Below are 12,767 nucleotides of genomic sequence, written 5' to 3' on the forward strand. Positions count from 1 at the left end.
CCAAGGCAACAAATTCTTTGTGCACTCAGGAGGGGAGGAATGTGCCCCCAAATATTTTATGACATCTTATGAGGAAATGGAGGGCAGCCTCGTCTCTGTCTTATTCCTACCTACCTGTGATGATTATTTCAGTGGGCTCTGTGAAGACCTGCTGTAACTGGTTTGCCACCTTCTTGAATACAAATAATTTCCTATAAATTGTGCCCCCTGCTTTTCGAAGAAGTTTGGAAAGAATATATTTTTTTGTTTTAAAAACATTATTATATTATGGCAATATTCCACCATATTCTTGCCAAGTTACTTATTAGTATCAGCAGCATCCACCACAATCCAACTCCTCCCTCTGCTCAGCAAGCTGCCTTCTCAGTGGATGATGAAACTTGGCATGGATAAAGAGTAAATCTTATTAACGATGCCCACATGTGCTGTGCAAGGGCTTGTACGTGATCTACACTGCTGAAGGAAAACATGCAATCCGGTTACAGAAAGGGATTTTGTAAAGGGTTCATCTCTATGGTTGCTCAGTCAGCACAGGCAAAGCTTGCAGATCTCTTTTTTTAAATGGTTTGAGATAAAATCTGCTTCAGTCCATTCTGATTTCCATGCATAGCCCACAGGAATTTAGGAAAGCAGGGCTTTCCTTTTCCTACTTTTTCATGCTTTGTAATACTAATGTTTAGTGTTTAGAAAGCACTTTACTGTCTCAACTTGTTGTCTAGTTAAATATCACTGTAAGACACTAACTCCCCTAAAAAGTAACAGTTATTCAGGCATATTACTGCACAATGATATCTGATATTTTGCACTTCAGTTCTAAAAATAGGGAACAGCTGTGATTTCTCACAATATGATAGCAGCAGGGAAATGCTGACTTTTTAACAGTAATGACATTAGGTGGTACTCTTCCTGATGTTAGGGGCCTAATTCTTATGGATGGGAGCACTACTGTAAGGCAACGTAAAGAGGTTTTCCAGTGTTTGAACACTACCAGGTAGTTTCATTCCCAGTTTTGCATCCTGTGCCGTGTACCCCAGTTGCCTAACCTGCTTGCATGTTAGATCGCTCCTGTGCTCCAGCTGGAACCAAATCCAGAAGTTCTCCTTGTAAGGAAGTCTGAGCAGACTTCAGATGTGATTGTGGACCATGCCTAGAGCAGCCTATTCTAACGCGTCCTGACAGTCCTTCCTGGTGTGGCTCAGAGCATCCGTGAAATACTGTCAGCAACAAACTATAAAAAACACAATGCTGACAAACTAAACACAAGCCTTAACATTATACGGTCATCTATTACAGTACCACAAAATGGTTGAGATTGAAAGGGACCTCTGGAGACCATCTGGTCCAAACCTGTGCTCAAGCAGGGACACCTAGAGCTGATTGCCCAGAATCATGCCCAGATGGCTTTTGAATATCTCCAAAGTGGGAGACTCTGCAACCTCTCTGGGCAACCTGTGCCAGTGCTCGGTTACCCTCACAGTAAAAAAGTGTTTTCTGATGTTCAGATGGAGCCTCCTGTGTTTCAGTTTGTGCGCAATGCCTCTGGTCCTGTCATTTAAAGGGGATGGAATAGCCTGCAGTGAGCCGAGCAGATAGAAGCTAACTACGTATCTCATTCCTGTTTCCAACTGCAGTGTGTAGCACAGGAATATCCCTCACAAAATCTTTGGTTCATTTCAGGGAAAGAAAGATGCAAGTCTTGCAGCTCATGGTGAAATGGCCTTAGCACTGTCAGCCACTCCTGGATGCACGGCTTGGCATTGAACATGTCTTTAATTCCAAAGGTGCAAAGTATTAACTTCAGTCAACTTGACAAGCATTTTTCTTCCAAAATTTAGCCTTCAAACCCACAAATCTCAGCAGCAAGTATCACACAAATCTTTAAAATTAGGCAGTAGCTAGGATCTGCTGCTTTTAACTCTCTTTTAACCCTTGCTGAGCTGCTGTTTTTTAAAGGGCTGCTACAGCTAATTTATTGCCCTTCCCAGCATTATCACTTATTATTATTATTATTAATTTATTTAATTGTTTCTTCTTGCTTGAATGGTGGAAGATAATAGCCATGTCATGATGATGCAGCACTAACTCTGGGAACCAGCCCTGGTGATGTCATGGCTTTGTCACAGCAGTCAGAATGTTGGCAGTGGCCGTGGAACAGAGGAGTCATTGAGATGGCAGCCCAGGACGGGTATAAAAAGGGCTGCGGCAGGCCAGTCTGGTAGGTGAGGAGGCAGAGGTGAGCAAGGGCTGAGAGGGGAGGGCAGAGGCAGAAGGGCAGGGACAGCAGGGGCTACCTGTGGTGGTGGCAGCATGGGGGGCGGGGGGGGGGAATTAACTTTTCTTGCTTCTCCAGATACCATAAAGGTGTGTGACCAAACCATGGCACACTGCTGTCTTCTCCCTCCCTGGCCACTAAGCTGGAAAGCTGTCAATGCACTACAGGACAGATAAGATAACCCCTACCTATACTCCCATTGTGGTCTCATGGGGAGCTGGAAGGTCCCCACAGCCCTGGGCAAAGGGAGCTCTGCACTTTTTCTTCCCGGTTGGCCAAGGGTTCGGTTACACACAAGCTCCTGGCAACATCCTGAGTGCTGTAGTGGCCATGTCATAGCAGGCAGAGCACTGGTGGCGGCCCAAATCACCGTGGCATTGGTGACATGGTGGGACCCAGGCACATGTCTCCTGGCTGTCTGGGAAAGGTGGGATGGACAGCCTTGGTGTGAGGCTGGGGGAGCCCTGGGCAGGGAGGCAGGGGCTGCCCGTGGCAATGGCGGGTGACTGCTCCGTTTGTGATCTTCCTGTCTGTTACAACCTCAAGCCCTGCACAGGTACACAACCAGAGTACGACATGCTCCTCCCTCCCTGGCCACTAAGCTGGAGAGTTGTCAACGCGCTACAGGACAGATAAGATCGCCTCTACCTATACTCCCATTGTCGTCTCATGGGGAGCTGGAAGGTCCCCACAGCCCTGGGCAAAGGGAGCTCTGCACTTTTTCTTCCCGGTTGGCCAAGGGTTGGGTTGCACATGAGCTCCTGGCAACATCCCGAGCACTGTAGTGGCCATGTCATCGCGGGCAGAGCACTGGTGGTGGCCCAAATCACCATGGCATTGGTGACATGGTGGGACCCAGGCATGTGTCTCCTGGCTCTCAGGGAGAGGTGGGATGGACAGCCTTGGTGTGAGGCTGGGAGAACCCTGGGCAGGGAGGCAGGGGCTGCCCGTGGCAATGGTGGGTGGCTATTCTGGTTGTTGATTCTCCTGTCTATTACAGCCTCAGCCTTGGTCAGGGACACAATGAAATCATGGTATGCTGCTGTCCTCTCCCTCCTTGGCCACTAAGCTGGAGAGCTGTCAACATGCTACAGGACTGATAAGATAGCCCCCATCTATACTCTGTCATGGTCTCACGGGGAGCTGGAAGGTCCCCACAGTCCTGGGCAAAGGGAGCTCTGCACCTTCTCTCCCTGGTTGGCTGAGGGCTGGGTCCCACACGAGCTCCTGGCCCAAATCACTGTGGAGCTGGTGACATGGTGGGCCCAGGACAGGTGTCTCCTGGCTCTCAGGGAGAGATGGGATGGACAGCTTTGGTGTGAGGCTGGGAGAACCCTGGGCAGGGAGGCAGGGGCTGCCCGTGGCAACAGCGGGTGGCTATTCTGTTTGTTGATTCTCCTGTCTGTTACAGCCTCAGCCTTGGTCAAGGACACAATGAGATCATGCTCTTGTCATCCCTCCTTTGCCCCCAAGCTGGAGAGCGTCATGACTTCCTACAAGGACATCTACCTAAGGACTATGGAAACACATATAGCTCATGTCTCTACCCTGTCATCATCCAGCTGGAAGGTGCCTGCAGCCATTGAGAAAGGGAGCTCCACAGCACCCACCTTCTCTGTCCTACCTCAAAATAAATTTTCTGATTCATGTACCCACTGGCTGTTTTTTGCTGTCTTTTTTGGGAAACCTTTTGGGGCTTTTACTTTTGCATAAGGATTCCATAAGCCTCAATTTCTTAGCAAACTGGGCTAAAAAAAATTCAGAGCATATTAAGTGTCATATCTAAGATTAGAGTCTGCAAGCATGGATATGCAAACCAGCTTGCTGCCTTTTTTGAGCAATGTCGCAAATGTGTATGATAAAGGAAAGAGCAGGTCCTTCAGCAGCACAACTGAACCCAACTGGCTCCTCGCGAGCTTGTGAGAATCCCTTTCACATCTAGACTTCAAACCTCTAATATGCTCTCTAGGCTGCAGGAGTGAAGAAATCTTAGGTTTAGCATCAGAATAGACAGACCCTGAGCATAGCAGAAAAGCTGAAGGCCTCAGTTTGATTTATAGGCACCAACTGTTACACCCTATAATAATTAATTTCATTGATAGGGCTGAGATCAGTTTCTCCTTACCAAAAAAGTGGAAGGAAAACCTTCAAGTGAAACAGCAGAAAATGCTCTCATTACGAGCCCACAACACAGAGTGAAAAATGTTTTGCTGCCATCCTGGCAGGACTGCTACTGTCACAAGAGCAGCTGAACCACTCTGGCAAAAGTGTTCTTTTCTTACAAGATGTGCAGGTGCAATGTCCTGTGAAGTTGCATGTGAACACCTGTGCTTTTAAGGATAAGGAACACACTGCATGGCAGCCAGCTGACCTACGTTTACAGCTGAAGGCATAAAGCTGACCCACAGCTAACCTACAACACAGAAGGAGTGCTAGTTCAACAGACCATGCCCTTTAAAATGATAAACTGAGCAGGAGCAGCAGCACGGGGACAGGTTTGTTCTAATGCCACGTGTAAGAAGCAAACCAGTTCAATACAGCACGATGAGCCACTGCTGGCAGGGAAACACAACTCAGAGTAACTCCTACCTCCTCAATATGCTGTGCTGTGGGGAGGAAAGCACGCTCTTGGTACGTGGAGGCAAACCCAGGCTTGGGAGCACTCCCAGCAGTGAGATGGCAGCGTGGGCTGAGCTGGACAAACCAGGTGAGTGCTGGGGCCCCCATGCAGGCAGTACGGCTGCAGCAAAGCCAGTGCTGCTGTGCTTTCACTGCCACCAAGCCCAAGGGATCAAAGCTCATGCAAGCAGTGACACCCAGCCGCTAACACAGCTTGCCACGTGAGCGTGGATAACCTTCAAAAAAAGCAAGGGGATAAACAGTGCATTTGTAGGGTTGCTAGGCCATAAAGAGAGGAGAGGAGGAGACAGAAGCAAAACCTTCCCCAGGCACAGTGGTGGTAATTGCATCAGCATAAGGAGAAAATCTCGCACACGTGGGACCAGATTTTTAACCCCCACCAAACGAAGTAGTTCTGTTGAGATCAGCACAGTGCTGCTTCACACTGTATGAGGATCCCCCTGTTAGCATAAATCACCCTTTAGAAAAACAGGCTCCCATTTAGTTTGCTGAGTCCTGCCCCAAATAGACTGACTTTTTTTAGCAGAGCCTTCCCGGTCCCTTCTGTGGAGCTGCACGGTTGTGTGACCACTAAAGAGCACATGAGCAATTACTGCTACAGTGGAAAAGGAAAGATGTAGAAGAAAAATTTGAAGTTACTACAAAACAAAAATGCATATCCTAAACCTGCCTATTAAAGACAAACCATAACTGTTAATTAAGCCACCTTGCCTATAGTTAAATTACATCACACCAACGTTTCATCCCTGGCAAGGATGAGTGACAGTTCTATACTTTGGAGTTTTATAAAACAAAACCAGAGCAAGGAAAATAGCTCTGCTGTGCTCAATAAATGTATGCAAATAACCACAGCAGAAAACTATCATTAATAGAGTCCAGTTAGAAATACATCTCCTAGATTACTCAATGTTACTTCTCTTTCTATTTTATTTTTATTTTTTAGAAATCTAACCATCTTTTTTCAAAACTTCACACAGACAAGACTTCCTGGGACCAGCAGCTCCTACCTTGCTCAAGACCAACATGTCTGGTCTGGTGAGATCAAATGGTGTCAAGGAAGATGAAGTCCAAATCTCCGTGAGACAAATCATTCACTACACTTCAATATAAGAACAGTTATCTGAGTTTACTGTTGAAATGACATCATTCAGAGAATTTAAGAATAATTGTACAAAATCAGACCAAAGGTTCCCCTATTTCGGTATCCTCTGTTCAGCAATAGGAGAACATAAGTACTATCCTGGGAAGGACTACAAGAAGCAGGATAAATTCTGGGTGATCTTTTCCTGAAACAACCTTCTAGCTTCAAGTCATGTAATAGCTTGAAGGAAGTGACATAAAGGGTGTATGTAGAGCATCATGTTCAGTAGCCACAAATGTATTTATGTCTGAATTTGTTCAGTCTGGTTTTGAACCCCTTTCTGCTCTTGGCCTCCTGAAAACCCTGTGGTGCTGAATTTCACAATTATATGCTGTGGGGAAAGGTATTGCTTTCAGTTTGTATTAAAGCTAATTTATCATAGCTTATAAATTCACTGGGTGCCCTTTAGTTCTTGTGTTGCGAGAAATAACAAGTAGTCATTTCCTATTCGGTTTCTCTGCTCCACATGTCTTTTATAGATTTGCATAATATCTCCTGCTTTTTTCCAAGCTAATGAAACCATTTAGTACTTCCTCCTATATAAACCACTCTATACCTTAAATCACACTTGCTCTCCTTCTCTGTAATCTTTCTAGTTCTTTGCAATAGTCAAGGTTGAAAATACACCAGGAATTTATACTGCAGTACAATGATGCTTTCCGTCTTATTCTATTCTTTTTTCAGTAACTCTTAACGTTCCCTTTGCCTTTTTCACCTCTGTACAACACTGAGCTGATTTTTTCATGGATCTATACAAGACAATTGTAAAATGTCTTTTGCAAGTACTAATAACTAATTTAGAACCCATCACAGAATGGCAAAGAACACTGAGAAGATAAAGATACTTAGGATCTGAAAGGAGGATGGTGACAATTCGAGAAGATTCAGTGAAAAGTAGCAATGTGGCAATTTTGCAGTAAGCTGGATTGATTTCTTGTGAGTCGCCTTCCTGAAGAGTCTTAGTTGCTATAGAATAACATGGAGATTTCCTGCATTGTGGCACAACGGTAAGGGGATAGGTGAGCACTGGATCTGAATTGGGTGGATCAGTCAAACACGGATCCAACTAAGTGATTTTGAATATGTGTGTAAGACTGCAGGGCCTAGACGTAGTGATGGAAACCACATCCTCGTCAGTTTTAAAGGAGGGGACTTGGGAATCTGGGGGCAAACGCCACTTTCTGATAGTAGGTATACAGTTTTGTGTTGGGCCATTGGGGACTGATGTTCCCAACTATTTATGATTGGACTAAAAATGATAAACAAAGGAAGAGGTGGAAGATTAGAGAAGAAAAAGAAATCATGGTGGGAAAGGTTTCAAGAGAAGAGATTATTACAACAAGAAACAACACAGACAACATTTTGGACAAATAGTTTACACGACATTGTATCTTTATATATATGGACCGGGTAGGGTGCCTAATTAGCTATTCTTACTTCTATAACCAGATTTAATTTTTTTCTTGATGCTTAATGCATGAAAAGAAGTCCAGAGCATATTTTACTGGAAAAGTGATATACAAGTAATGCAGAGCATGAGTGAGCAAAATCATAATGTTGCCTAAACTATCAAGACCAAGCCATGAAATACACATTTCTAAATATCTTGGAGATGTTAATTGATTCAGCATAAAATCCCCCACTTCACCCCACACAATGCGGGTCTCAGAAGACAAGCTGGGAGAGAAAGAAAAAAAAAAAAGCATATGCAAAACAAATCTTTCAGCTTAAACATTAAGTTTTGAAGCAATACATTTCATCCACACGGTGCCAGACCTCCAACATCACCCATGCAGATGCTGAATTTTGAAGCAGATCAGCCCTTTTCCTTACTGTCTTGAAAATGCCTTTGCTTTCTTGATGGAACCTTCAAAAGTACATGGCTTGGGAAGCTCTCAGTTGATCACGGTCAGCGCTCCAATTTTTCTCAAGTGAATCTAGCACTCTTATTCACCTTTGTGTTTTGTGTAAATTCTAATATATCTCCTTAGTAACTCTGACTGAAGATGGCCTCTATGCTGAACTGGAATACCGGACCAGAAGAGAAGGTTATTTTGCCACATATGCTGAAACAGAATTTACAGGCTCATAGTTATTTTAGTGGTAGTGGTGTCTCAGAGCAGATGTGTGTGTGCCACCTAGATTTAGAGGGAACACAGATATGTGCAGAAACATGAGCTTGGACTTTGTCTTCTCAAGCCTGAAGAGGATGAGATAAGCCATGATGGACAAATAGGAAGGCTTCAGGCAGGAGAACAGAAATAATGCAAGGAAAGTTTTGGAACAAGAGAGAAATGCAAACACTGACCAGGCAGCTCCAAAAAGAGACTTTCAATGGACACATACAAGTTCAAGCAAAACAAACTGCAGTATTGAACTCAAACAGTTCAATTGCTGCCAAATGCATCAGTCTAAATGAATGCAATGCTACTCAATGGACGACAGTGTAGTCCACAGCTCTTGACACCCATTTCACTCCTTGACAGGATCTTGGAAAGAAGAACTGAAATTGCAGGAAGATGACCTTCTGAACATGGGAGACAGCATTGCTATTGATCTTCATTGTTTACTTTTGTAGCTGGCTTTGCAGCTTCTGCATACTTAAAAAGTGCTAAGAATCCTTTTGCTGGCTTCTAAGAATTCATCAGGTCAGAGGGAAAAGTCCGAAGTCTGAATTTAAGATCTAGAGAGTTAATCAACTACAAACATGCAGTAAATGAAAAATTTAGACATTGGGCAAAATATCAATTAAAAATGTCTACTATCCATCACTTCGTTATTACATCCGTTCTTTTGATTGGTTTAACTACAACTGCTCTGCACTAAGATAGACCTTAAAATACAATGCTATTTAGATCCCAAATATTGTTAATTTACCTTCTTTAGCCTTTCATAAAAGCTGCAGTCTCCTTTGGCTTTTTTTCTTCCAGCTGATCCTGACACGATCAGGCATGGGTATTGGAATAATATGTCTGTCAAGTGGAGCCTGATTCTCATTTAGAAACAAAACAAAATAGAAAGCCATTGTCATAATTTGGAATTGAACCTAAGCAAATAGTTTTAGAGACTCAAGAATGGTCTGTCAGTTTTTCCAGTCATTTGTCATTTCAAAGTTCTCTATTTTCTTTTCAATGTGAAACAAAACACAGAAATGCTGAAAGGATTCCACCCCCAGTAATTCTGGTCTAGTTTTTCAAGTCTAAGAGGAGGGGGGAAAACAAACATAAGCCAAACTTTTGGATGCTTTCATGAAACTACCAAGGCTTTAAAGTTGTGCCAGCTCTGAGCAGTGTAAAAGGATTTGGACTTCTCTGATATGCTCTTTCTTTGCTGCGAGAAAGAGAGGCAAACACGGATGTGGGCCATTCTTTTTCTTGTCTACTTTTCTTATTGTTGTTATAATTGTCTTGAAGAAAGATAAACAAAGACAAGAGAAGTATGAATTTCATGGTGCTTCCTGAAGAGCTTTGTGTTCAAACTTTCATCCTGTGCATCATCAAGCAACTGCTTTCCACTTCTACATGTCTGTGTCTGCTAACCCACCCACATTGCAATCCTATAAAAATCATATACATTTATGTCACTCACAGCTACTGCTTCCAGTCATATGTCAATCACAGTTACTCCCTGTCTACCCTGGATGGCTGTCAATCTGTTTTCAGGGCAGAATCACTTTAACCTGCTCTAAGAATTTATGCCTTTCATCATGACTGTAGTACAGAAATATCCTTTGCTAATGACAGCTGTTAGCAGTATAGAATCATAGAATGGTTTGGGTTGGAAGGGACCTTGTCCTGACATACTTGGACGTTATTCAGCATTATTTCAACTATATTTCTTCTCATCATCCTCCTTTAAGCAAGTTACTTTTATTTTAGTATAGAAAAAAGCCTTAGTTCCCTGTTCAACTGCTTTCAGCAGTGCACTGATAGAACCAACCTATTTAAACAACTGGTGTCCTGCTGTAGTTTTTAAGCCTTTTCTGTAAGGAGAGATAAACATCTCAAATATTACATGCTTGGATACTAGCTTTGTGTGTTATCAGCCAGTATTCAAGCAGAGAAACCTGTTATCAATTTCTGATTTCTACTTAAAAAAATCAAACCAACTTCAAGGGAAGTCAATTAGAATTTCACCTTATGAAAACAGACATGAATTGACTGACTTCACTGGGGCAATATCCTCTCATTTCACATGCAGACCTGGCCTACCATTTGGACAGAGTTAAGAAATATAAGACCTCTCTCCGCATGACCTCAAATATATTTCACTGACCCGTGTCAAAGTTTCCATACCTAGGAAGGCATACCAGGTATGAATTTCCTAATAAGGGCTATGTCCACACGGGCTATATTCCCTTCCTTAGGTACTTGGTATGCTCTGGGTGTGGTTGCACAGTGTTTTCTCCCATTCCAGATGTATCTAGCCCTTTTGTAGCCTATTACGCAATAGTGCCATGCAGCTCATTGAATTTAATCCCTAAGTGCTTTAACACAAAGGACATGATAAAATACAAAGTATTGGAAGCACTATCAACAGAAGTAAAACTGTCAACTGGAAAAAAGTCAGCCCTTCTTATAATACATCTGTTCAATAACAGCTATGGAAATGCAGTACAAAGATTTTATTTTTTTTTTTAGAGCAAAGTTTCATCTAAGCATTAAAGTTGCCCTTTAGTAGATCAGGTCTACTGAATAGGTCCTCTGCTTTGTTTTAAAGGCAATTAGAGAAGCCTGTGACTGCTCACTGAAGGGTGCTGTGTTCTTGCTGTAACAACACAAAGGAGGAACAGCTCTAGTTGCAGTAGAAGCACTGGTGACATTACTGCCTGCAGCACGGGAAATATTCTACTGTCCCCTAGCCCCTGTTGCAGAGAACATAAACAAATATTCAATTATTTTTGTTGTTAAATATCTGCTTCTAATCATCTGAATTTCTCATGCTTACACATGCAATCATCTGCTGTCTTAAGCATTTAAAAAATATTGGCACTTGGTGCCAGCAGGTTCATTACACACCAATACCAGTCAAATAGGTTACAATTTGTAACCGTGGCCTTTCTTCCTCCTCCTCCAACTTAAAATGAATGAAAAAAATCATCCTCATAATGATCAGAGTGGCTTGTATATGAACATTCACTCTTCCATTTATAATTTCTGTATTTCTTTTTCATCATGACTTGATCGTGTTCAGTGAAGATGAGCAGATCCCATCCACTACTACTTTATCATCATGCTGTTTTGCCAGAAGCTCTGCAGATGAACAGCCACCAGTGGTTAAGAATGCTGTCAGTGATGCCTGGAGCAGAAGTATGATGTTTAAAATGTGCACAGCTTGAACAGGGCACATATCCTGGTTAACACAGGATCTACAACTTCCTGAAGTTTATCAGAATAAGTTTTGAAAGTTATTGCTTAATGAAGTATTAGTACAGAAAGCAAAACAGGTCCTACCATATATATTGTGATATCTATTTAAAAGTAAAGTCCAATCCACCAGGAAGAAATAGTATAAACCGGGATTTCAGAAGAGGTTTGGTTTGATTTCAGGCAACTATTCACAGGTGCAGATGCACCTTGCATCTGTAGGTGTTAACTCCTCATTCTTGAATTTTCTACCCCATGTTGTTAAAGTCCCACATCAGCCCTGTTGCATACAGATTATGCTTGTTCATAGGTGTCCTTTATCTTTACATCTTCCAGCTTCTCATACCAAACTCAGCCTCTCAAGATGTTCAGTACAGCAAGGGGGGCATTTTCAAAAAATACTGAAGAGTGGTTTGGAAAGGATCTGTAGCAGGGGAACTTTTTTGGAAGCAGACAGGCGTAGGGAGAGAGGAAGACAGGGCAGAAAAATAGAAAAGAGGATCAGAGCCAACAGACATGAAAGGGGATTTCAGGCCAGGAAGCCTGAAAGGAAAATTCTTAGGTTTATTGAGGGAAAGTTATTGTTAATATTTTTCAGATCCATTTTGCATAGTGCTAGTGTAATGGAAGCAGTCCCTGAAACTGAGTTTTCTGTATGTGGATTTCTAACAGCTGACATGAGCTTAAAATATCTTTTTATGTAGGAGCAGTTCAACTTCCCCCCAATATGTTCTGTGCTTTCCTTCCTTCTATTTCACTGGGACTAAAAGCAGCTTCTTTGAGGACAGTTCACCTCTTCCTCCTGCTGCCTCATCTCCTGCACCTCCAATGAGAGTCCTCTGTAACGTCACCATTGATGTCACTAGCAGAGAGCTAAGATGGTAAATATAAGGCATGGGGTGAAAGCAGAATCAGTATTGGGAACAAGTGAACTATCAAAAACCCAAGAGACTATTTTCATGGCAATGCTTGTCTCCTTAGAGATGAAAAATGAGGAGGAGTCAGATGAAGGAAATCTCAGTGATTAGAAAGTGAATTGGGTTTAGATTTTTTATGTCTTCAGTGAGATTTCAGTAACTCTTTACATTCATAATGAAGACATGAAACTGAAGAATTAGTCTAGCTATGAATTTCTATTTAGGTATGCATATAGGAAATGTATACAGAAGAAAAAATCCTGTTGAATTTTATTCCTTGCCTTTGACTATAAAAACTTAGGAGAATGTGTTACTATTAATTATGCATATAAAGCAGACCATAAGTTTCTTTCTAAAAATCCTGTGGAAAAAAATGGGGGGGGGGGGGTGGTAATGCAACAAGAAGCTTCATTTTTACTCCTATTAATGCA

General features: G+C 42.5%; 1 protein-coding gene across 2 annotated transcripts in view; it reads right to left on the minus strand.

The window, feature by feature from the left end:
- Positions 1–12,767, minus strand: part of GRAP2 (GRB2 related adaptor protein 2) — a 106,670-nt gene that overhangs the window by 60,223 nt on the left and 33,680 nt on the right. Inside the window, exon 1 of one of the 2 annotated variants that reach the window (XM_087767337.1) lies at positions 5,920–5,938. The exons of the other annotated variant lie outside the window; for it this stretch is intronic. The gene's annotated coding sequence lies outside the window, so the exon portion shown is untranslated. Of the gene's footprint in view, positions 1–5,919; positions 5,939–12,767 lie in introns of those variants that run through there. 2 annotated transcript variants of the gene reach the window in all.

This window comes from Nipponia nippon, unplaced genomic scaffold (assembly GCF_047370975.1).
Source record: "Nipponia nippon isolate SJK-2023a ecotype South Korea unplaced genomic scaffold, ASM4737097v1 scaffold_3, whole genome shotgun sequence".
NCBI lineage: Eukaryota > Metazoa > Chordata > Aves > Pelecaniformes > Threskiornithidae > Nipponia > Nipponia nippon.